General features: G+C 41.9%; 1 protein-coding gene across 7 annotated transcripts in view; it reads left to right on the top strand.

Moving 5' to 3' along the window:
- Positions 1-5308: 5308 nt before the first annotated feature.
- The window catches only part of PLXNA1 (plexin A1), a 403477-nt gene continuing 387308 nt past the window's right edge, over positions 5309-21477 (top strand). The window contains exon 1 of one of the 7 annotated variants that reach the window (XM_087954683.1): positions 5309-5691. The gene's annotated coding sequence lies outside the window, so the exon portion shown is untranslated. Of the gene's footprint in view, positions 5692-6403; positions 6493-6540; positions 6788-7365; positions 7385-21477 lie in introns of those variants that run through there. The other 6 variants (XM_087954678.1, XM_026678138.2, XM_087954681.1 and 3 more) reach the window with 6 other exon arrangements.

The raw sequence follows: 21477 nt of genomic DNA, 5'->3' as shown, positions 1-21477 counted from the left end.
GACATGTTTAGAAATGTTTGTTATCTTGATAGACAGGTATAGGGCGGAAGGTGAAAGTGAAATAAATAGTTTTAGCAAGATATATAGTTCTATATTTGAAGGTGGTTTAGAATTAAAGTCATTTAGTCTTTCATATTTTTAGCAGAATCTTGTTAGCCAGCAAACTTGGATGGCAACTCCTATCTGGTCCTGACATTTAAATAGTCCAGAGATCTAGGTATATGAACAATAGTACTATTATAAATCATTGTAAGCAAGAGGTTTTTTTGACATGTATGTCTCTAATCTATATGACCACTGCATTGCTAATATGACACTCATCACCATCAGACAACAAAGCAACAAGTAAAAAAAAAAGAGCTTGATCTGCAATGCCTATTGCTTCCTGCTAGTATTGTCTTTAGTTGATATTACCGTAGTACTCAGATTAGGAGAACAACTTCTGAAATAGAATTGGAGAAATCCTGAGAAATACATGTCTGGCCTGTTAGATAACAGGAGAGGCAACCTCCCCTGGGTTGTAAAACACTCCTGAAATAGAGTTAAAAACTGGAGATATTCCCTAAAATTAATGGCTATGCATTTGTTTGATTGTTGAGCTAATGAATGCCATTCGTGATAGCTAAAAACCAGCTTTTGCAGTTCTTGGTGATTCTTCTGGTTTGCTTCCCTTGAATGCATAATTTGCTTTTCTTTTTATCCTGAACTATCCATGCCCCTCCTTTGCTATTTTACAATCACATTTGCAGCAGGAAGGGTTGGTATAACCCAGAGCGATAGATTTCATAATACATTTAATTAAAGGTGGTATCTGTCAATACTGTAACTGTTTTAATTGGAGGTTCCTCTTAATCTCAGGAAATTTGGGCATCTATTGCATAGATGGAGAAAAGAAAACATTTCCAATATTGCCATAGCAAAATGGGCCAAAGTGGGTATGTTGTTAGTGATTTGGTCGGTCCGTCCGTCCGTCCGTCCATCCATCCATCCATCCATCCATCCATCCATCCATCCATCCAGGAAAACATCAGAACTGATCATGAAGCCTCTTGCATACATTTTTAAATAGCTGCCAACTATTTTCCTAGATTCTTATAATACATCAAGAGCGTCAACATCTTGTCCTTCAACCAGGATGCTTATAGGACATTGTTCAGTTATACTGTTGCAAACTATTTTGTTGCAATCCCAGTTTTACTCAGAAATTCAACTAAGCTTTCTTTGTGTTTGGTCTCATATAGTCTACTAAGCCATAGTTTAATTCATTGTATGCTATCAGGCTGGGCTTGACTCTTAGTAACTAAATGGATAGATTCTCTCCAGGAATAGCTTGCTTACCCAGTGACTACTAAATAAACCATTATGCTCATTATAGCTTAGGATATTAGCCTATTATGTCAGCTCAACTGTTTTGCTTGGTTCGAAGCTTTAAATAACCCTGATTTTAGTGGTTGTTAGGGGCTAACATGCTCTTTGCATCCACAGGGTAAAAGCTGTTTCAGAGGTGATTATGATTGGAAGAGGAGCCAACAGATAAGATTAAAGCCTTCCCTATTCCAGCACCCCCATTCCTTCACTGCTATTTCTCCACTCGAAATTCCTTGCTTTTTTTTCTTTTTGAAGTGTCAGAACCTTATTACATGCAATAAATTTCCTCTGACATTCTTAACTTTTTCTTGAGTATTTATTTTAAATCTTGGAAAAGAGTTTGTGTTGCCACATCAGGATTCTAAAAGTCCTTGCTGCTTCCTAATTATATGGGATTCCTCCTCCCATCCTTTCAAGAGATAATAGACCTTGTAATGCCCGGGTGCAGATTAATAAACAGAGATAGAGACAAATTAATTCCCCTTAGCAGATAAAACAGAACTGGGAAGGCCCAGAGGAAAAGGAATGACTGACTAATCCAAGAAGGATTGCCTATCAATAGAAACAACTTTTCTGAAACGATAAGAAAAGGGAAAGAAAGAGGAGGGAGGGAAAAGAACAGAGATGATAAAAGTGGCCAGCACAGAATGCACTTTTAAAGGATAAATAATAAAGTGAAATTGGTAATAAATCTTTCTTATAGCATTTATTATTTTCTACTTACAATGTTATCTCCTTGTTAAGTGACCATAGTCCTGCTGAAATATTGTGAAAGGATTGCTGTGAAACATAAAAGTTCCACATCCATTTGCAAATAGACAACAGTGAGCAGCCATGTTTCCCTTCTCCTTATGCCCAATATAGAAATGGATTGAGGATATAAAATGGCAGCTGCTCAAGCTGACAATGGAAACTTTGGCTGGATCTGTTGAGACAGAGTTTGCTCCACAACACCTCTGTGCAAATTTGGAAAGAGCTCTAGATAGAACATGTTTGTAGCTTACCTTCCATCTCACACTCACACCCACATTTTTTAAGAAGAAGAAGAAAAATCCAAGTAGCTCAAAATGTTATTTAGGTTCCACTCCCCACTTTAAAGTGTGTGAGGCTGAGAAATAGACATCCAAAGGACATCCCCATGGTTTAATGGAGATTTGAACCCAACATTTTTGATCTAGGTCTGCTATTCTTATGGAGGTGGAATGTGTTTAACCAGGTTGGGTATTGGACTTTGTGAAGGGAACTAGTAATCTTGATGATAAGTAGTATCTTAGCATCATAAAATCTGCATAGAAAGCTATTACAGTAAAGAATGTGAACACAGGTAGAAAGGCTAATAATCTCAGAGGCACTGTTAAGAACCAAAATATCAGAATGAATCTAACCGCCACAAAGAGAGCTAAATAAAACAAACAAACAGTAAAAAAACCCAGATGAAAATAACAGATAATGGAGATGACAGCACAAGTAAGAACTAGAATGGGCTGCTACATTTTTCTTTTTAAAGATTCAGGTGGACAAACATTTATTAGAACAATGTGGATGGTTAATATTAATCTCCCTACCCTGGAAGGCATTGGCCACCTGGGTACTGCAGAGCAATTGGAGTAGATTTTCCCTAAAAGCTTGGCCCAGATGACTGGCAATTATGGAACAGTAGCTGTGGCCACCCTCTTAACACCCCTCCTCCCCAATAATACCGGAAGACCATTTAATTGGGGCAACTCTGGGACAAATCTCCTTCTGTAGGAATGGATGATTCATACTTGATTCAAACAGTGAAGGAGCTGAAATGAAATGCGATAAGCTTTTTTGGCATTGATATCTGTTGGCATCAAGGGGAGAGTTAAACAACCTGATCACTCATCCTCTAATAACGTTTGAGTGACTCTCAGGTTCAGTAAGTTCCCAACATCCATTAGACATTTTATAAAATCATAGCTGTTGAATATCAATTCTTGGGAGGAATCTTTTCCTCTGAATTGAGAAGAGTGGGGGTGGGTGGGTATAAATTTAGAATGTTTTTGAGACTGTAGGTAGATTTTTTTAATAGTTTTTATAATATTAAAATTCATGGAGTAGTATTATAACAGGAGAAGCAGGACAATTGTGATAAACCTGTAGTTTAACCTGCAAGAATCATAATATCTATAATAAGAGACCCTTTCCTCTATCTGTTCCAATTCAGACAGATCAGTTAACCTTGGCCATACAGTCTTTACAAGCATGTGGAAAAGGAACTTGAAGGTTCAGCCCAGGAGGAGATGGTTTCTAAAGTTTGCCATGTACTATATACAGTAACCCAGAGGCAGAATACAATGTTCACTGCTTTCCATATTTCTAGGTCAATACATATTTTAGGTTCCTGACTTCACAGAAGGAAAAAATAACTGGTCAAACTGGCACCTATTACACATTTTACGTTAACTTTCTTCATTCACATCAACTAAAGAATCTGTCCAGCATATCTAGAAGGCATCACTTTGAAGAGGAAGGGTATTTTCACAAATATAATTTTTGTTGCATATATGCTGTGTTACTTACACCTCCCTGGTTGCTGTCACACTAGTTGGAGGCTTTTTTCTGAGTGCATGCTGCCCTAAATTGTATATACATGCAATACGATACTTATTTTTAAACGTATTTTCCTAGTTTGGTGCCAGTGAAAAGCTTCCGACTCCTACCTGTTGTTGGTGCTATAAGCTTGCATAGAAAGAGATTATTCTGTATTGATGGAAAATATGAGCATTAAAAAACATTTGCATTTTTGAAATACCAGAACTTGCAAGATTAATTGCTTCTCTTTGACCTTTGCTCTTTTATGTCCTGGTTCTAAAGAGAAGAAAATCCCATTTCAACAGAATTTGCTTCCCAGGAAACGTGTTTTGGATTTCACCCTAGTTTGGCTTTATAAAAATCAATGGGAGATGGCTTAATGATTTACTGGGGGGTGGGTGAGGAGGGGAAGGGTAAAGGGAGAAGCCCCAGGTGTGTACCATATTATAAAGAATGGCTGCTGGAGGCAGCTGGAATGCAGGTTTCCCTGCCTTATGTTGGAGGGATTGGATACAAGAGTTGCACCCAGAGTGAAAGTTTGTTTGGTTTCTAACAAAACCAATGGCTCTGCAACATAATTGCTCTGCAAAAAACGAAACCAACTGCAATTCTGTGCGCACAGAATAATTGCCATTGGACTCAATATAATTTGCTTCTTAGTAAACATGCACAGAATTATCCTGTGTGCTTATAACTAATTGCTGCTTTTAACAGATTGTTTTCTTAGCCTGTTTTTCATTTGATTTATATGAATTCCGGATTTTATTTCTGTTTTTATTATATGCCACACTGAGAGCTATTAGACACCAACCCACTAATAAATCTTGGAAATAAATAAATAAAATTAAATACATGTAATTCCTGCTCCAAGCGTCTTTTCAAGGGAATACATCATTCCGAGCATCTTATTAATGCGGAATAAAACACAGAAAAGAGCCATTTTAAAAATCAGTTCCGTACTGAGTGAAAAAGCGGGGTGGGTTTTTTTTTTGGAATTCAGTTCTCAGGTTGTTTGTTTGTTTGTTTTTAAACCAAAAACAATTGGAATCGCCAATTTCTTTGGCTGTTTTCTGACCAGCCTTGCGTCAAAGTTCTATGCACAACATTCAGCGGGATTTATTTACATGGGATTGTGGATCGCCTCCTTTTTAAAGCAGTGGGCGCGCAATCCCACTTCTTACTAAGGAGAGACTGGAAAGTCCTAAATTGCGATAAGCGGTTGTTCGGCATTCTGCACCCTTTCTCTCCGTCCGCCCTCCCCCCCACTTCGCCCGGCCCTCCTCTCCCCGGTTCTTCTTTTACCTCGGCGGGCATGACCGCTTTAAGGGCTAGGCTTGGTGGCGTTGCCTTTTTAAGAAGGCGCCAGCCTCTCGTGGCATCTGGGGGGCCTCCCTTCTCCCGTTCTTCAGTCTCTTCTCTCCTCCTCTCGTGTGCGGATACGGGCAGATCTGAACGCCCCCTAGAGGCGAAAGCCGAGAAGTACTGTGACTAGCAGCAGCCCTTTGAATGTGTGTCTCAGTCTGCCTGCCCGGGAAGTCAGAGCGAGGCTGGAGTTCCATTGGAACCCCGCGCTGCATTCCATTCCCTACCATTCCCTTCATGCTGGGCAGCAGCGGCGGCGGCGGCAACGGCGGCAGCAGCAGCAGCAGCAGCAGCAGCGACACGGGCAAGGAGGCTCCGAACCCCGAGTTGCAGCGTGGGGGGCTGCTTGGCGTGGAATGTAAATGATGATGGCTGGCTCGTTCGAACCGAGCGCCGAGGCAAACTGTAAGTCACCCCCTCGAACTTTCCCTCTTTAGCTCCTCCGAGGATCCGGTTTGTAATATTTGTCGGATTGTACAATTTTGTAGAACGGGGTGGGGTGTGCGTGTGTGTGTGTGTGTGGGGGGGGGAAATGAAGCGCATCGCGGTGTATTTCCCCCCTCATAATTGCGCCCCGTAGCGAGGGGGCGACTCGTTTAGCCAGGGCTACAGCGAGGGAGCGAGTCGCGGCGCAAACCCGGGGATTGCGAGGCTTTCTTCGCTCGTGGGGGTGGAGGAAAGCCCCGCGCGGCTTGTGCCGGGAGAGCTCTGCAGCCCGTGGTTTATTTATTTAATTTATTTATTTGTTTCTTTACGGCGCTCGCGTGCGGGAGCCACAGCGGAGTTTGCTTAGATTGTTTGGCTGGGTGGGAATCGGTCGCCGCTAACACTGCTGCTATTCGGCTTGTGTGTGTGTTTGTGCTGCGTGTGTGTTGAGGAAGGTCGTAAATTAGGGAGAGCGCGTCACACACCCCCACACACCCCGGCGTGGAATTGAATGGGATGGGTGGCGAGGGAGAAAGGGGCGTTTTGCCTGATTGAAAAAGATTTCGCGGGGGTGAAAATCGGGCTTAGGGAGAAAACTGGCTCTCAGTTGCTTGCCTAAAAAACGTGGCTGGCAGGCGGGCAGGCATGCAGGCAAGCAGACTGGCTGGCTGGCTGGCTGGGTGCGGGAAGAGTTGACACTGAGACGTGTGGAGCGTTTGCAATTAAAAAAGTGCCCAAAGAGGAAACCGGCAGCCTTTGGAATGGACAAAAAGGGCGTGTGTAGCATAGTAGTTGGCGGCGGCGGCGGCGTGAGGGAAAGCCGCGGAATGGAAAAGCCTGGAATGGAATGCCGCGTGGGGTTGTCACAGCTAAGCGCGGCGCGGAAGGGAAAGCGGCGCGGACGTTGCGGGGAAAGCGGAGCCTCGCTTTTTCTGAAAGGGCTGCAAATGCTCTAACGCGTTTGTCGGCTGTGTGTCGCCCGGGGCGAAATGTGTCTTTTACGGGGAGGCGAGAACTCCTCCTTGGCAACACCGAGCCTCGGAAGGGAGGAAAGGTAGGCAGGAACTCGCCGAAGGTGTGTATATGTGGGGTGTGTGTGTGTGCTTGTGGGGTGTGTATGTATGTGTGAGGAGGAATTGCAGCAGAGCCTGAGGTTGGACAAGAGATAGCGAGGTGCGTGCGTGGCTATGGGCAGCGTGGCACTTCAGTTGCCCCCCACCGCTCGTTTCTGCATTTCCCGTGCGCTTGTAAATTATTTTTCGGGGGAATTTGCTGCGCCTGTTTGCGGCTTGCTCTGCTGTGAAGTTGTTGTGGTGGGGCGGGGGAAGGAGAGGAAAGGAGAGGAGAGGAAAGGAGGACCGGCGGCTTTTTTTTTTTTTTTTTTTTACAGGAGGTTCTCTGCAAAGCCGGATGGCGCCCTGCTTCTTAGCCGGAGGCTTTTCAAAGAGAGAATCTGGCTTTGGGAAGACGCGGTCTTCCTACACTGACTGACCAAGAGCTAGGTCTGGAGGAGGGGGGGGGCGGGGGCGAGGTCTGGAGTCGCTTCGCAGTGCGAAAGTGATTTCAACTCCCCTCACCCACCCACCCCCCACAAGCCGCCTTTCTTGCCGGCAGAACGAAGCCGCCGAAGATTGTCGTGTCATTTCCACCGGCGATGTCTGTCTCGGGAGAGGTGAAAAGTTTAGCTGCCGATATATATTTTTTTTCGGGGGGCGTGGGGGTGGTGGTGGTGGTAGTGGGAGGGAAGAAAAGGAGACGGTACAGGCAAAGACACCCCCGGCGAAATCGTGCCGATGGAAGGCATCCCCGGAAAGAGCAACGGCCGCAATTCACTGCAGTCTTAAAAGACCTCCGTTTGCCCATTCCCTTCTCTCTCTTCCCCTCCCCCACCCACGGTCCAATTTGGGGCCAGTTCTCCATCTCTTGACTCCAGCCTGCCTCACCCGTCCCTAGTTCACCCCTTTAGGTCCCTGGAGTTTAGGAACTTCATCGGGAGAGAGAGAGGGAGGGAGAGGGAGAGAGGGGAGAGGGAGAGAGAGGAGAGAGGGAGAGAGAGAGAGAGAGAGAGAGAGAGAGGAAAGCCCTGGATGACCCCCCTCTCCTTAATGGAAGCTCCCCTCTTTCTCTCCCTCCCGCTGAAGTTGGAAATAGGGGCTCCCACCAGCTCCCACCAACACATGAATGATGGTCCCACTTTACGTTCTCCCAATGGGGAAAACTGCTCCCCCCCTTGTCTTTCGGGAGGGAAGCTGCCTTTGGCTGTCTGCTGGTCAGCTTCCTTAACAACCGGCAGGAGCCATACTCTCCAGCCAACAGCAGCCCGGTGGCCTTAGCTCTGCCTCCCTTGGCAGCTGGGTGGGGGCTTCCTTGATGGTTACTGCACCAAGGAGTTTGCTGAGGGGCAGTAGTTCTACCCCTTTCACTGAGGTCTGGTCCCAACTAGTTACACACACACAAACATGCATACAGATTTGTGCCACAAAAATGCAGCAGGCTTCTGGAGCCTTTGCATAATGCCCGGAAAATGCACACCTATACACACAGCACCATTCTAAGAGGTTGCTCATTCATGAATTCTTGCTGATTATGGTGCAGTTTAAGTAAAGGCTATGATGTGTTGCCACCCCAGAGTAAGCCTTTGAGTGTAGATGAGAAATCAGAGCTCTGTTCAGTGAATGAGTGCAACTGTGTGTGTAGGCGTGTAGGTGGTGTTCATAATGCATATGTATAAGCCTTCACAATAAACAAGAACGGGAGGTTGTAAACTACCATGAACCCTCTATGCTATATCCAAAGATCATTTGATTTTTTTTTTAAAAAAGCCCATTACTATCCCATGTAGCAAAATTAGCAGCTTGCTTGCATTTTATTTTAGACTAGCTTTCCTAGAGTCATTGATTGTGTCTCTGGTATGCATGTGCGTGAAAGTGCATATGAATCTAGCATCCGTGTTTATGGCAAATGTGAGTCTCTAGCACATTTGGACATTCAGATGCAAGCTGAATCCAAGTAATTAAGTTTTTTTTTTTAAAAAAAATCCTTCCTCCTGTCATGCTTGTGTGTACACTAGTTATCCTCTTTTATCCACTTAATGTTTTGATAATCTTGGCAGTGTGTTTATAAATATTGATTTAGCCTGTAGTTTTGTACATACATTCTTGAGATTCAGTCCCATTGGACTCAGAACTTGCTCTAGAGGAGACATGTTTGGGACTGGACTTGGATGTCTATACTCACCTGCTCTGATAGTAGCGATGTAAGATAAGGAGGATAAAAACAGAATTTACATGTGATTAGAAGTAGGAGAATAAATCTAATTAAGGATAAGGGAGAGATTCAAAACTGAATCCCTTTTCCACTCTCTTGTAGCCTGCAGTTTGCAGGGTAGCATCTTCAATGTTTTTTTTAAAATCCTTTTTGGTATGTTTGGAGAAGAAAAGTTTAGATTTAAGAAGCCTTTTAGGAAGCACTTTTCCTTCCATTTGAGACGGAATCTCTAAGATTTATTAGGAAACAGTAGAATAGAAATTATACCTCTGGATTTACAAAGGAAGGGGAGTACTGGATGAGCAAAAGCTATTGACTGCCTCAAAGATTATTTGTTCGAAAATACCGTTTCTCTCAGTATTAAAGTCTGATTGCTTCCTGAACAATCTCAAGGTCTTTTGTATGTAGTCACGGGGTAAAATGAATGACTCAGTATCTCCCTTCTGAGATACTGGTGACCAAATTGTGCAGAGCGAGGAAGTCAAACAAAATTAGGCAGACCAAATAAACCAAAAAAACCAACCCACTTTGCATGAGGTGGCAGAGATAATTAAAGTAGGCTATAAAGAAAAGAGGCATTTATTTTTCTTTTAAAAAAAATCTTTTGGTTCAGACTTTGTTTGCATAGTTCAACTTGCTTTATATTAGTAAATTACAGTGCTAGCAGAGCTGAGACAATGTTAAGTCTGCGTGGGTGGGAAGAAAGTTTGGATCCAAAATACTCGCATAACAGAGACATTGGGTGGAATGCTAGATTGGCAATCCATTACCTCCCATTCTGGATCTTTGTTTTCTTGATGCCATTCTTTAAGTTGCCTATTAGGGAAAATAGAGGTGTGTGCTGTGTGTGTGATAGATTTCATAAAATAATAGCCAGAGTGTGGCCCTTGTCTTTCACAGTTGGATTTCTGGATATTTTATATGTGATGTGCTGGTATGGATTTTAGGGATGCTAGACAAAATATCCATTTTACTCTCTTCCACACCTAAATGGATTCTTGTATCTTGTTTGTTTGTATACTTGTATGTACAGTTATCTTCCATGTTTAGTACCATTAATTTGGGGACTTCTGAATGTTTCATTAAAATGGTAACAACAAGATTTCTAGTTATTTAGGGGAAGATATATAGATATTCTTTAGGCCACATTTATGCCATGCACGAGATCTTAACTTTAGTTTCAGAGATTTCCAAACTACAAAAAGCAATATTTGGAAGGACATTTGCCCAAGACATTGGGAAAGCTATTGTTAGTCAACTAGCAGCCTTTCCCAACCTGTGCCGTAGATTTTTGTACTTTGTTTGCTGCAGTGAACTGAATTTTTGTGGTTCATAAGCCATGGTGAATGGTTGGGCATGTTGTGTGAACCTAGAAAGTTCTAGTTTATTCAACAAAGCATGGTTAAGCAAACTATGGCTAGATATAGTTAATGAAGCATATCAGTATAAAGCAAACTGAAGTTTTTCCCTAATTGACAAAACAGGTTCCACTGATTTTATTTTCTTGAAAAGAAGTATAGTATACAATGGTTACTTTGCCGATTAGAGTGCTTAATTTGTTGTTCTATCGCAGATTTTGAAATGTTCCTGAAAGCTTTTCTGTTAAATCTTGATATATCACCACTTGGATACTTGAGCATTTACCAATTATAACAATAGTACCTTGCCAAGTTATGAGTAAATAGAGGTCTAGATTCTTGCCATTGCTATGCATGTTTGACTGTATGTCTGTATGTCCATGCATTTTGCCATACTGGAGATATATGTATTCAGTGTTGACCTATTTAATTCTTGGTGTTCTTTGAGTTTGCTCCTCTTCCTGTTACTTCTTCAGTAGGCGGCAAGATAAGATCATCTGATGATGTTACCTTGCCCGTTGTTTCTCAACCAGGACAACTTTAAGATGTGTGAACTTCTACTTCCTGAATTCCCGACCCAGCATGTTGACCTAGCCTAATGATAGAATGTCAAGAAGAGAAGCAAAATCTGGGAACACCAAGAACCCAACATAAGCATTTCTCCCCTCCCTGTGTGCTTTAAGCGCCCAACTGCTTTCAGACTTTGGGTCAGAAATTGCCATTTGAACAATGTCTATATGTTTACCCTGTTTTCTTTTGTTTCTTTTTTTAAAGCATGCTCACTTCGAGTTATTGCTACCTTTGTAACACACGACTAAGTCGTTGCTCTTGAATGAAGGTGGACATAAGCTTTCTTTGTGCTTTAAGATGGATAGGCGCAATTCATAGCCAAACAAACCATCAGATGTTAGTGACAGGACCAAGAAATTGGGTTTTAATTTTCTGCCATTTTCCCATAGATGTTAGTAGATTGGCTTCTGTCTGCTGAAAACTTGTCTGGTCTTGGAGTAGGTCATGAGAGATTGCCTTAAGTAAAGCAAAATAAAGGTGAGCAGTGCTCAGTAGTGACACTTTTGCTGGTCCTAAAAGGTGGAGAGGCTTGGTTGTTTTGTTTTGTCCTCTTCACCTGTGCCATTCATTGTCTTTGCACAGAGGAAAAAAGAGTCTGGATTACATTTCTGCAATTGGAAATCAAACCTTGCTTTTAAAATCAGGGCTCGGGTTTTTGTCTCATTAAAAGCAGAAATGGAATAGGTTGAGGAAAGGCAGAGGATGGGGAGGAAAAACACAAATCTCTGAATGAAAATCAAGGATTGTAGCTTTGGTTGCTGCCTAGCGGTTATCTGGGCCAAAAGGACACAAAGGCTATCCTGTTAGGTGTTCCTTTCTTCTCTTCCATTGTTGCCAACAGAACTACCGGTTCCTGTTTTCCAAAAAGAAAATTTGGAGCAAGAAAGAAAACGGGTAGCAGAAATCTTACAAAAACTGTATGTGTTTGGAGGAAGCGGAAATTTCAAATTAAAGCAGTACCAGCCTTCATCTTCATATGTTTTTACTGTCCTTGTCAGTCCTAGGGTTTTGATTTCTGCCTGAATGGAAGCTTTTCACTTGAGGAGACCCACAATTTTCTATATCGTATAGGCTCACTGGAATCTGTGCGAGTCCTCTTGCACGATACAGTTATGGGTGTCACATCCAGCTCAATTTGTTTTTAACTACATCACTATCCTTAACAGTCCTTTGTAGGGCAGTTTGAACAGAGCATGAAATGAAGAAGAACATTAATTAAATGTTTTGGCCAGCCCTAGAAGAAAAAAATTCAACATAATTCTGTATGCTATCATGGTAGTATATAGTACTAGCTCTATACCCATGCTTCGCTATGAAACTATACGATCGGGCTTAGTTTTTGGGGAGGAAAATAAGGGAAAAAAAATTGTGCCTCTGCCTACCAGCATCCATCGGTATTCAGCTGGCTAGTATCCTGTCAGTGTGTAAGAGAGTTGAGGGATGTTTGGAAACTGAATCAGTATTTGCTGTGTGAGCAAGGAGGAGACAGCAAGGAGCCTGGGCATGGCTTAGCTCAACTGTTCTGTACTAAAGCTGGTTGCTTCTGTGAAACTAAAACTGAAACGCCTCTCCTCTGCTTGTGTTTTGCATTTGGAACAGATTTCTTTTCAGGTGGGGAGGGGGAGTAGAACTCCTTAGCATCAGAGCATGTTAATAATAATATACAAAATAATAATGCTCTGATGGTCATTTTGAAAAATCCTTTCTTAGTGAGCACCTAGAAGCCGAGAGGAACACACGTGCCAAATTTCAAGTTTGTAGCAGAGGTGGTATTCAGCAGGTTCTGACCAGTTCTGGAGAACTGGTAGTGGAAATTTTTAGTAGTTCGAGGAATCAGCAAATGCCACCTCTGACTGGAGATTTTACAGTATCCTTCCCTTGCCATGCCCATCAAGGCCATGCCCACAGAACCGGTCGTAAAAAAATTTGAAGCCCACCACTGGTTTGTAGGCTTTATAGTTCTGGAGATTTTGTGATGATACGTGAGTGGTATTTCACCTTTTTACATACATACATACATACATACATACATACATACATACATACATACATAAAATAAGAAGAGAAGATGAGCAAAGATACTTGGCCAGGTTAGCACAAGAGATCAACAGCAAGCAAAGGTGGATCAAGGTGTGCTGAGTTCTCAGGCCACCCCAGCTACATATTTGATTTCAGTTGAACTCCTTTTGCTGGTCTGCAATTAGTTTGCTAACTTACCTTTACAAGCATGCTTCACTAACAGTTTCACATAGTTCATTTCTTGTTATTTTTATGGGGCAAACAAAGTGCCTTTCCCTAGAATGCTGCCATGTGTTTCATTCTGTAGTAGTAGTAGTAGCTTATTTATTAATAACGTAATTAGTTTATTAGTTCATCATAAATATACTGGCTCCCTCAAAATAAAGCTGGGCAGTCCTTTTGCAGTTAGAGACTGCATTGATACTTTTCTAATTTTGAGTGCGGTGTTGGGGGAAATGGTTACTATGTAATGGTTACTAGTAATGTATGTGTGGGGTAAGACTCAGATTTTCTTTGTTTCATTTGGGGTTATTTTAACATGTTCATTTTGGTGTGTAAATCCAGTTAGATGCCTTCTAAATCTGATAGCTTTCTATCCAGTAAAATAATTGATGGAATTTTTCCTTCAGTGTTTAGAAGTTTGCCACTGAACATGGCTATCTTGTTTCTGAGACTGTGTTACCCAGTGGTGTCAAACTCAGTTTCAATGAGGGCTGCATCAGCGTTGTGTTTGACTTTGGCGGGAGCCAGCAGGGGTGTGTGGTCAGCTCGACGTCATTTGTGTTGGGGGTGCCTGTGGCGCCAGCAAAAATGGGCTCCTGAGCTCTGTTTTCGGCTGCAACAACCTCCTGCAACCTTCTGTCAGCAAAAACGGAGCTTGGTTTTCACTGGTAGAGGCACCGCAGAGGTCAGTCCTTCACTGTTTCCAGGGCAACCCTGTAGGCCAGATATAAGCACTGCACAGGCCGAATCCAGTCCACGGGCCTTGAGTTTGACACTCCTGGTATACAGAGTGTGAAATGTATCTCTCAGATATGCATACATTACTTAAAATGGTTGTTCACACATCCTGTTTGCTGTAGGAAAACAATGCCCTCTTCGTAAATACATTTGATCCTTTAAATGGGGAGCTGTTTGAAGGCAATGGTACCTTCAACATATTTTTGTCCTCAGGTTTCATTTCCTTTCCTGAATATTGATTCTGTTGACTGGGCCACATTGTCCAGAGAATTTGGGGGTTGTTAATCCCTGCTTGGAAATGAATCCAAATATACAAAGGTCTTCATTTGTTCTGATTGGATTGGTGACATAATATTAGTGCTTGAAATACATAGAATTAATTTTGTTGATTTCATTTATTTTTATAAGTAATTGAAGGTGGCAAACTATTTTCTCCACAACAATCCTCTGAGATTAGTTGGGCTGAGATAGATTAACTGGCCTAAAGTCACCCAGCCAGCTTTCATACCCAAACTGGGAGTAGAACTCAGAGCCTCCTAGTTTTTAGCCTGATGCCTTAACCAAACTGCCTCTGATTTAATTGATTCTGTTGTGGTCATGAAATGTATTGGAGTCTGCCCTGATGGTGCAGTGGTTAGAATGCAGTATTGCAGACTAATTCCGCCCTCAGTCTGGCGTTTGATCCTGACAGGGTTCAAGGTTGATTCAACCTTCTATCCTTATGAGGTTGGTAAAATGAGGGCCCAGATTGTTGAGGCAATATGTTGACATTGTAAACTGCTCAGGAGTGTTGTATATAAGTTTAAGTGCTATTGCTATGTATTCTTGTATAATCTCTATATTCTGTTTGTCACCACGAAGGGATATTCTCCTTTAATTGGAGTTCCATTCAGTATTTTTAACACAGCAAGCTCAACGTAAGAGCATACTGGAGAAGCCTTCAGCAAATCGGTAGGTATTCTGTTGCTTACTCAATATTGAGCACACCAGATACCAAATACCAAATTGAAGTCACAGAGTGACCACGACGTAGTATAAGTATTCTAGGTTGCAACTTTCTGGATTGTTTTTGTCAAACCATCTTCCCAAAAATAAAATCAAAAATAATTGAATTGGATTCATTTATTTATAACACTTGTTTTACTTCCAAGGTATTGTCTGTAATGTTCCTTCCTCCAGTTCCCACTTCCCCTGACCCCCCCCAAACAAAACAAAAAAAAACCACTGAGAAAGTTTGGGCTGAGAGAGAGGTATGGGATCAAGGACTCTCACTGAGTTTCCATGATTAAGTGTAGACTTGGATCTTAGTGTCTCCACAATCTTAATTGCCAACCTGTGCTGGCTCCAGGATTTTATCTTCATTTCCAGCTTTGCAATGTATGCCTTGAATGAATGGAATGCAGTTGTTTCATTGCCGCTATTTAGCTTGTCTGAAAAGAAAGGTAATAGGTTACTAATCTGAATTAAGTGACCTTTCATATAAATCCAGGAGCAGACAATGGTTGTTGTCAGTTGTGTTAATGGGTGTGGGAAAGATATGGAAGAGGCTATTTGTTACTAATGTCTTTCTGGATGATATTTTTTCTACTCTGGCCTGTCTCTGACACCCAAGGCCACCTCTTGGGTGGTATTTCTGCAGCTTGTAAAATAACAGGATGCTGTGTGTGCAAACATGCACACCTTATTGGGAAACTGGTTGTTGAGTAGTTTGATCGAGACCCTTTTGGAGATTGGATCCTAAAGTGGCAAATACTGTAAAATGAAGGTGTATTTAGAAAATTTAGCCCATCTCAAATATGTATAATTCCTTTTTCATAAAATAATCACTTTTGACCCACTTTACTTTTGACCCACTAAGAGGAGTCAGTCCAATTTCACCCTGTGAAGAGCAGCTGTTCAATTATCCCAACAGCAGCTAAAGAACGAAAGCCTGTGACTTTACATTGTTGTGAACAGAAAATAAAATTGTAAAACTAACTATAACAACTATGGCAAAAGAAAGCAAAGAGAATACCAACTGTGATAGGCACCTTGGGTGCAATCCCAAAATATCTGAGCTACCACTTGAACTCCCATTGACAAAACCACCACCAGTCAATTGCAAAAGGCAGCTTTACTTGGAATAGCTTATCTGCATCTGTATCTTTAACACTATTCAATAACATCTGCCTATCCCAAAGTCTTTGGGAAGGACTTGATAGGTGGATAAAAATGCCAAATTCGGTCTAAACAAGTTGGCTGGCTGTGCGAAGGATCATAATAATCTTACCTGCATTTCCTTGTGCCAGCAGTCTTTACTTTTGGAAAAGATGTTTCTGTTATAGGCTGACTCTTGCTGAATGACACAATTTTCTTGATGTCATCTATATTCCCATACCCTTCAAACCTTAGGCAATTGATCACATTCTAGCAGCTACAGAAAAATTTAACTAACCATCAAGAATTTTGTCTAAAAACAAATAGCTTGTACATTTGATGTTTTGTTAATTAATTCCTCAAGACCTATCCTGTCCAATCTCCTCTTTATTCCTGCCCAAGGAAATGCTTCCAGTCCCTTCTCATTGCAAAAAATGGCTACACTTTAGAGGCTAAACCTCAGTCCAAATTAAAGGAAAGGGTTTGATGTTTTCCCCTGTACATTTTTAATGAATGAAGTTCAGCAAATTCATATTATATAATTAAAATGTTATAAGGTCAAGTTCATAGTTTGGAATGTTTTATAGCTGCAAAACTATATAGCTTTCCAGATATTAACTGAATTACAACCCTAGATTGTCTCTTCACTGAGAACCAGTATGGTATTTAAAATCTTGGAAATTCAGATCCATCCTCAGCCATGGGCCAGTCACCCTCTCTCCTTCAGACCCTGCCTCAGAGATAGGATAAAATGAAAGGAGAACCTCATGTAAATTACCCTGAGGTTTTGGAGAAATGGGGAATATCAGTTGCATAAATAACTTTACCATGCTGGGTGGGAACAGCTGGGAGCTATAGTTACCAACAGCTGCATGGCCACTGGTTCCCCACTGCTACTTTATAAACTTTATAAACTTTATAAACAAGAAGCTTTGTGAAAGCAGCACTAAATGGAATGGAAAGACAGAGAAGTTGGCTGCAATGGTTTAGTGTTGCAGAACAGACAATTGCCATTTATAATGCCCACCCTGGAGCTATGGTTGGGTTGAGGTGGTAATGTTCTGTGGGCAATCTGGAGTCACTTCATTGTTGTCATGGATAATGATGTCCTCACTGCTTTGTGTACCACGGCAGACTCAGCAGGCTGTCAGGAATCTCAATGGTTCTTCCAAGCCACCTGAGTGGCTGTCACTCTCCTTGCATTAATAGATCAGATGTGGCCAGAAAGTAAAGGTTCTTGACCACCAAAAGTTCAGTATTAGATGTCTTGACCACTGAGCTGTCTGCTGCTGGACTGTTGGTCCAAAGACTGCCAATCTATCACCTTCCAAAAATAGCACACCTCACACTGTTTCTTTATCTTTTACTTCCACATTCAGAACATTTATGTCCTGCACTTACCTTATGTTCTTCTCAGACCATATACAGTGGAATAAACTATGCACATTTTCCTGGACACAAATGGACTTATTCTGTATAGTTGAGTTTACTTCTGAATAAATGTACACTGCCATAAATTCCCTATTATGAATGAATGACCTCACAGTTTCCTCATCCTCTGCTTCTTCCGAACATTTGTGCCCCACCCATGTTTTACGATCCCACGCCATCTACAATGGAGTGGATACAGGTAGTCCTTGATTTATAACCATTCATTTAGTGACGATCAAAGTTACAAAAATGGCTTACATCTGGTCCTTGTGCTAATGACCACCACAGCATCCTCATGCTCACATAATCAGAATTTGGGTGCTTGGCAACCTGAATGTATTTATGACAGTTGCAGTAACCTGGGGTCATGGGATTACCTTTTGCAACCTTCTCAGCCAGCTTTTGACAAGCAAAGTCAATGGGGGAAACCAAACTTGCTTAATAAGAGCACGATTCAGTTAACAACTGCAGTGATTCACTTAACAGCTGGGGCAAAAAAGGTTTTAAAATTAAGGATGATTGACTTAACAACCACCTTGCTTAGCAATGGGGGTTGTAAGTCGAGGACTACTTGTATTCACCCTTTTTTTTTCTGACCTGTTTGCAAGAGTTGAGAAGAGCATAAAGAAGATTTGTAGCTGTGTAAAAGCAACAGACATCCAAGTTAAGTGTTTCCTGTTCTACCTTGATAATTTGTTCAAACTTTACGAAGACAGCACCTTTTAAATGAAAAGAAAAACTAGAGGCAGTGGTGGCATGCTACCGGTTTGGCCTGGTTCGGCTGAAACGGTAGTAAAAGAACTCCAAGGATCAGCTGAGAGGAGGAAGAAGCGAAAAGCACAGGATTGGCCCTCCCACCTGCCCCTTCTTTATCCTCTCAGCCGATTGGCGCTGCAGGCCTCAGCTGGTGTGTGGAAAGCTGCGCGTGGGTGTTAGATGCGTGTGTGGGATCACCGGACCTGTAGTGGAACAGGTAGGATCTCACTGCTGACTAGAAGTGACATGATAGCAGTGTTCCAATATCTCAGGGGCTGCCACAAAGAAGAGAGAGTCAAGGTCTTCTCCAAAGCACCTGAGGGCAGGACAAGAAGCAATGGATGGAAGCTAATCAAGGAGAGAAGCAACTTGGAACTAAGAAGAAATTTCCTGACAGTGAGAACAATTAATCAGTGGAACAACTTGCCTTCAGAAGTTGTAAATGCTCCAACACTGGAAGCTTTTAAGAAGACATTGGACAACCATTTGTCTGAAATGGTATAGGGTTTTCTGCCTGACCAGGGGATTGGACTAGAAGACCTCCAAGGTCCCTTCCAACTCTGTTATTCTATTCTGTTCTAAATGGTATGGACTACATTTTTCTTCATCCCTAGCTAACCCATCTAGGCTTGTTGAGGGGTAAAATAATCCCGTATACCTGGGTGACTGTAGGTGAGGAAAGGCTGCATCTTCTCTCCATCTCTTCCAGAGACTATGAAACAGAACTGGAGTCTTTCTCCATGCCCCTTGTCTAAACAAGGAATTGGACTTCCGTTTGGTAAACAGTGTCTGCTAAGAGCAGTGGAAATACTAGCCCTGGTAGTGTTCCTATCCATCAAGAAGATATTTTAAAAGAGTCTTAAAATTAAAGAAGATGCTTTTAAAAGGTTTTAAAATGAAACATAAATACAACTGAAAATGATGCTGCAAAGCCAATGCCAGCAGCTTCCTGCCTTGTCTTCCAGATGAAATCCCTGGAGGGCTGTCAGCACCAAATTGCCCTTTTCTATCTCGTTCACATTCACTCAGCTGGCCAACTTAACAGCGAAGCTGAGAAAAAGCAGTAACTCAGTTGGGGCATACAAGCTGCACTTTTCCACCAGCCAAAGCTTGAGAACTTTTAATCCGGCCAGTGACCTTCCCAAAGCTTGGGAACGGGCCAGTGGCTTTTCTTTCTTCTTCGTTCAGTTTTATTTTCTGGACCCCTTGATGTGGGTTATTGTTGGGGTTATTGATGTTGGGGTTATTGATGCCCGATTAACTGTGTGTGTTGCAATAGCAAAAGCTCTAATTTTCTTTTATAGTGGAACGGAGAGCAGATAAATGAGAAGCTCTTTGTCTACTTATTATAATAGCCCTTCTGGCTTATTCTCCTTTTTTCTTTATTGTGGTCCCTTTTAAAAATTTCATTTTTTTTTTTTAACAGACAGCATCACCAGTGAGTTCTGCATGATTATCCAGGAATTCTTGGTCAGAAAAATCTAATGTCTCTATTCTTTTGATTCCATACCATTTAATGTATAAAGTGCAGGGGTAATAAATGCATTAAAATGTATATAATTATACCACGAGGGGGGGGGGGAAGGCCTTGTTAATTGCATGGGTGTTTTCAAGTGATAAGTATTTGAGTGATTCATATATTCTTAGGAGTTGGCTGAAGCGGTGCTGTTTGTTGTCCATGGTGGAAGAGATGTGTTTTCATATCATTTAGAGACTGTGGAACAAAACATAAGAGTTTGAGATAGCTTTTGTAACACTTAGGCTCACTGTGCCTTACTGGGCTCTCGGAAAGTGGATTCCCACAAGAGTTTGAACATTCACGCGACAAAACACATCTATACTCGAGAAGGAACCATTGCATTTTTGCCCTGCTCATGACTTCCAATTCACTTCTTTGTGTATTTATTCAGAAATGAATCCTGTGACATTCAGAAGAAGTTATTGTCAGGGAATGGTGCCCAAGATTGCAACTCGAGTTGATTAAATCTGTTGCTATTAAATGCATAATGTAAAAATGTAACAGATTATAATACAGAGAGAGAGAGAGAGAGAGAGAGAGAGAGAGAGAGAGAGAGAGAGAGAGAGAGCGCTTCCTCTAAAACTTCTTCCTGTGATAATGGTACATTTTCCATTTCTTTACATTTCTCTCCCTATTTTATTTTCATTTCTAGAAGTAAAGACACAGATTTCTCCTTTCATTCTGACCCTCAAAGCTCTTTAGTGATGTTGCTTCTGTAAAATTATAAAAATGGGATTATCGACATATTATTTTTTTTACAGCAAAAAGCAAAAGATCAACTTTTTAGAAGACCAATCAAACTGAAGGTCTATGGAGATTCTCAGTCAGAACTGAAAAAGCTTCTTGGATGAAAAGCGAAAATTCTTAAAGGAAAAAGAAAGTCCAGTTGCTTTTTGAATAAGCACCCTTGGGACAATCAAACCGAAGGGAAGAAGAGAGTTGGTGAAACTGTTTCTCCGGCATATTATAGTCCAGTGATGGCTAACCTTTTCTGCACTGAGTGCCGAAACGGGAGCACATGCATGCTCATGCCAGAAACCAGAAGAGCAGCTCTCCAATGTGTCTGCAGGGGAGTGCTGGGAACAGGAAGCTTAGCTTCTGGGTGTGCATCGGCCACCTGGTCTCAGGTTTCTAACACATGCATGCACAAAGCCCACCTGGCCGGTGTACGCATGTGCTTCGGGGAGCTGCGCTTCCAGTTTCTGGCACTCCCCCATGCAGGAAGACTAGCTGGCTGGCACACACATGCGCTTTAGGGAGCTGCTGTTCCTGTGTCCGGTGGGGAGCTGATCTTCCAGTTCCCAATGCTTCTGTGCACGTGAAGACCAGCTGGCTGGCATGCGCATACCCAGAGAGAGTTGATCTTCTGGTTTCCGGTGCTCCTGCATGCGCAAAGACCAGCTGGCCAGCGTGCATGCATGGCTCTGTGTGCCACTTCCAGCACGTGTGTCATAAGTTCACCATCATGGCTATAGTCCCTGCCTCAGTAGCCTGAACTGATAGGGCAAACAATTCATATTCTGTTATATTTTCTCCCAATTATTTTTGATACTTTGTGGCTTTTCTGGAACCATGTGATGAATATTCAAGAATATTTGGCTCATTTCTCTGTTGCATGACATACTGGAAAGGAGGGATTAAAATTTACATTGAAACACAAAAATAGTTTTGGGAGAACTGAGGAAAACAATCATTGTCCCTTCTAGAAAATTTGTGACAGGTCTTCAAACTGTCCTATAGTTTATTAGC

Source organism: Notechis scutatus, chromosome 2 (assembly GCF_049901735.1).
Source record: "Notechis scutatus isolate UNSWTSFEM ecotype Mainland chromosome 2, rNotScu1.2, whole genome shotgun sequence".
Classification (NCBI taxonomy): Eukaryota; Metazoa; Chordata; class Lepidosauria; order Squamata; family Elapidae; genus Notechis; species Notechis scutatus.
Note: the sequence above shows the minus strand (reverse complement) of the source record. Positions and strands in the feature narration are given on the sequence as shown.